The sequence below is a fragment of the Raphanus sativus genome, unplaced genomic scaffold, assembly GCF_000801105.2.
Source record: "Raphanus sativus cultivar WK10039 unplaced genomic scaffold, ASM80110v3 Scaffold0049, whole genome shotgun sequence".
NCBI lineage: Eukaryota > Viridiplantae > Streptophyta > Magnoliopsida > Brassicales > Brassicaceae > Raphanus > Raphanus sativus.
The window spans coordinates 8062-12812 of record NW_026615372.1 but is presented as its reverse complement, the minus strand read 5'-3'; the positions used below and the strand labels follow the sequence as shown (position 1 = coordinate 12812).

The following is a 4751-nucleotide window of genomic DNA, read 5'->3' as shown; positions in this document are numbered from 1 at the left end:
TATCTTTGCTTTTAATCAGTGTGAGCCAAGTGTATTTTGATTTCTCATCTATGAATGTCACAAAATATTTATGGTTTTCTCTAGATGCACAAGGTGCAGTCCACACATCAGAATGCACTAGATCAAAACACTTTTCATAAACAGTAATAGATTGAGGAAAAACAGATTTGCAATGTTTGCCAAGAATACAAGCCTCACAAGATTCATTCTGAAAAGATAAATTAGGTAACAATAAGCTTAAAGCTCTAGCATGGGGATGGCCTAATCTAGCATGCCATAACACATTACTAGCTAAAACAGAATTCAAAGCAGTAGATAAATCTGATAAATTGGTATCTTCAAGCAAATAAAGCTCTCCCTTGCTCACACCTTTTCCCAGCATCTTACTGGTCTTAATATCCAGAAAACAAAGATCATTAGGACTGAAAATAACATTGCAATCCAGGTCATTAGTAACTCTTTTAACAGATAACAAGTTTGATGTGAAGGTAGGCATATAAAAAAGCTTGAGAATCTTTGTTAAACAAGTTCAGATTTCCTACTCCCTCAATTGGAATTCTATCACCATTTGCAATCACAACACTACCTAGAGCAGGTTTAATATCACTAATCAGTCTAGCATCCTTAATCATATGGTGAGAAGCTCCTGAATCAATGATTAAAGGCCTAGCAGTGTGAGAAGCATTGTGTATAGAATTTAAAGCATTAATACTTTGGTTACCAGAATTTGCATTGAGGGCTTTGATCAAGGCCTCAATGTCTGACTTCCTGATGAATGCATCATCATGAGATGGCTGAGACATGGCGTGAGAGGTGGAACCACCAGTATGTGCTGTAGAGACCAAGGCTCTCCCATCATCTCCTATGCGCATGAAGTTTGATGCTGGATGCTCTTGGGCTCTTGCTTCATGTGTGATATATGGTGTTTTTCACATCATTGTATATATGTTTTCTTTTGTTTGAAGTCACTAATTCGTGTCAGTCTAGTCCTTTTTGACCTTTTACAGGTCTGGAGTTAGCAGAAGAAAGAAGAGAAGGTGCCTGATGAAAAGAAGTCCTTTTGGAGCATTCCTGCGGAGAACACTCAAGAGAACAATCCCGAGACTGTTCTCTCTCAAGCGGAACAAGCAGACGGAGTGATCCGGCGATTGTTCCAGACGAATATGGAAACTCCTATTTCGGGATTTTAAGCCCTGTTGCCCTAATCTCTTTTCTTCTGATCGGCGCCTCCATATAAAATGCCATCTATCTATTTTCTATTTTTTCTTACGCTAGTTTTTACAAGAGAACACTGAGTATTGCGATCTGCAACTTGTAAGGGAGAAGAATCCATCCTCTCATAGAGAAGATCATCTGAACCCTTTTGTTTTCTACTCTGTTCTTATGCAATTTTATTCAGGATTTATGTCTTTGTTTATGTGCATCATGATCGAGTAGTGACCTTGCTCGCCTAGGGTTTTTAGGGTGTTGAGACATGAGCTAAACATAGATAAGCGATCCATAACTGTTCTTCATTCATACTGTTCTTACTGCTTTCATTAAACTGATCACTTGATGTTAGATCACTAGTTCATCACCTAGTTAACCGCTTAGGATGATAACTTGACATGTATTGAATGAGCTTAGTATCCCTAATCAGCGAAAGTAGATATTAGGGTGGTAAGTGAACTGATCGGACCTGTTCTCTAAAGCTTGCAATCGATTCTCATCCCAACGACAGTTAGGTGGTGAGATCGATCTGCAAAGCGATCACTACCACGACAGTGGAGTGTTCCAGCTGAGTGATCCGAGTTCTAGAAAGCACTTCATCGCGCTTGAATAATTGTTTGGCTCCAATTCATCACCCAATGAAATACCCTAGGCTAGCTCTTGTTTAATTGAATCAATCTCGTGTTTGTTTGCTTGTTTACTATCGCCTATTTCAACCAAATCATATCTTCTTCTTAGCTTGATTCTGAAACTTATAGAACTAGAGTGTAGACTGGTCCTCTGGATTTGAATCTCAAGTACTACAATTGCAACTGTTAACTTGGCAGTAGCAAGGATTCATTTTTAGTGTATCAAGTTTTGGCGCCGTTGCCGGGGACCAGATTTTTTTACCTCTAATTTTCGGTTTCATACTAGTCTAAGATATCTAACTCGTGTTATTTTCTTTGTTTCAGCTGATGATCCAGGTGCATGACCAGTAGACATACTCGGAGCAACGCACAAGGGCCATTGCATCAGCTTTCTAACGAAGAACTAGCGAGATTGGAACGACAGAACCGTCAACAGCCGAGATCAACGAACACCGACATGGGTGATCATCCAGATGATCTCACTGCTGCGTTTGCACTCATGCAACAGCAGATGCAGCAGATGCAGCAGACGATCCAAGCGCAGCAAGCTGCTGCCGAGCAAGCTGCTCTGAATGCTGCGAACCAACAAGAGGGAGTGGTCCAGATCGGCCAGAGAAACTTACTGCGTAATCTGCCCGCTACGCGATCTGCCATAACCCCTCCACCGTGCACAAGGCAAGACTTCGAGATCAAGCCAGCCTTGATAAGTCTAGTGCAAAGGAAGATCTTCAATGGGCTTCCTGCTGAGATACCGATGGACCACATCGAGCACTTTGAGAAGATGTGTGGTTTCACTAAAGCGAATGGAGTACCACCCGATTACATCAAGTGTACTCTGTTCCCTTTCTCTCTTGATGGGAAAGCTGCTCGCTGGCTTGATTCACTACCCACCGGATCACTCACCACTTGGGAACAAGTCCGAGAGGCTTTCTTAAGCCACTTCTACACGAAATCGAAGACAGCAGCTCTGAGACAGAAGATCGTGACCTTCAAACAATTGGTGGACGAGCCGTTCTGTGATGCTTGGGAGCGATTCAATGTCTACCGCAGAGAGTGCCCACATCACGGTTTTGAGGAAGACTATCTGCTGGGAGTGTTCTACGATGGAGTAGGCTGGGAGTACAGGAACGCTTTGAACTCAGCCAGTAAGGGAGACTTCATGACTCAGTCCACTCAAGGTGCATTCGAGTTGATTGAGAACATGGCCTCAAGCTCAGCTGACAATAACCGCGAGACTGATCGCACTCAGAAGGTGAAGAGCATCGACAACAGCAAGATTGATGAGCTCTCTGCCAAGGTCGACCAGCTGATTAAGAGTAACCAGAACCAGGTCTTCATCATGGAAGAATCCCCACAGGATAAAGCAACCGCAGAAGGCACATCAGAGGCGGATCAGTCGGCTGAGGATCAGCATGAAGTGAGTTATGTGAATGGGCAAGGATGGCAGTTCAAGAACTATCACCCGAACCCTAACGTGAGGAACAATCCCCACCTGTTCAATGCCCCTAAACCAGACGATAAAGCTCAAGGGAACCAGGTCAGAACAGTGGATACCAAAGGCCTTATGGCAATCAGGGAAGAACCTTTGTCCTTAACCCAGCTCAGAATGCTCAGTTCCACAGCCAGAAACAGCCGGTTAATCAGCAAGCTGCACAACCGACTCAGACTGCTCCGCATGATGACATGAAGAGTCTCGCCAATATGATGAGTCAGCTGCTCCAAGGACAGCAGATCCAAGGGAAAGCACTGAACCAGGTCACAAACGACATCAACACCAGGATGAATCATATGTTCAATGACCTGAGTGTGAAGTATGACAATGTCTCAAGCCATATGAGACAGATGGATATTCAGATTGCTCAGACTGCTGAGAACGTGAAGAGACAGCAAGGAACTCTCCCTGGAAAACAGACAAAACCCCAAGGAGTGCAATGCAGTAGGGTTGAGGAGTGGAAAGCAACTGCCTGATCTAGACCCCAGGAGATTCACATCGGCTGAGAAAGGAAAGCAGAAGGAGTCGGATCAGCCATCTAAAGCTGTACCCACAGATGAGGATGATGCAGAACAACCTACTGAGACTGTTCCGACGGAAGCAGAGCGACCCGCTGGGGTTGTTCCACCGACTGCAGCGCCTTCTCCTGCTCGTCAGTATGTGCCAAAAGTTCCTTACCCTGTTCCAGCTAAGGCTACACGCAAGGATAAGGAAGAGATGAAGTGCAGGAAGATGCTAGAAGACCTAACTGTCAAGCTCCCTCTGATGAGTGCGATCCAGATGATACCATCCATGCGTAGCTTTGTCAAAGGACTGATCTCTGGGAAGATATCTGATGACAGTGAGTTCATGATTGTCTCTAAGGAGTGCAGCGCGGTGCTCCAGAACAGAAGGATCAAGAAGATGGGTGATCCGGGAAAGTTTGTTCTCTCGGTTCAGATTGGAGAACACTTTTCTCATGCTCATTGGTCGATCTAGGGTCGAGCATAAACCTCATGCCATACACTGTGGCTAAGCGCCTTGGATACTCGGACTTCAAGCCTACCAGGATGTCACTAGTGTTTGCTGATCGATCTGTGAAGTCTCCAGTTGGAATCCTCGAAGATCTTCAAGTTCTGGTTGGGAATACAATTGTTCCTGCCGATTTCGTTGTTCTGGAAGTCGAGGAAGACTCCAATGATCCCCTGATCCTAGGCAGACCATTCCTCTGCACTGTCGGAGCTATTATTGATGTCCGACAAGGGAAGATCGATCTCCACCTTGGAGATATTGTGATGAAGTTTGAGATGGATCAGATGCTCAAGAAGCCGATGCTGGATGGACAAACCTTCACTGTCCAAGAAGATGGTGATCCCCTAGAGCCGCATGAAGGTATGATCGAGGAGATTCTCACCGAGGATCCACTTGAACTCGCCTTAGTC

General features: G+C 44.7%; 1 non-coding gene across 1 annotated transcript; it reads right to left on the bottom strand.

Annotated features, from left to right (window-relative positions):
* Positions 1 to 2802: 2802 nt before the first annotated feature.
* On the bottom strand, positions 2803 to 2909 carry LOC130500860 (small nucleolar RNA R71). The gene has a single exon (XR_008939380.1). It is a non-coding gene; the product is annotated as a small nucleolar RNA R71 (small nucleolar RNA).
* Between the last annotated feature and the right edge of the window lie 1842 nt (positions 2910 to 4751).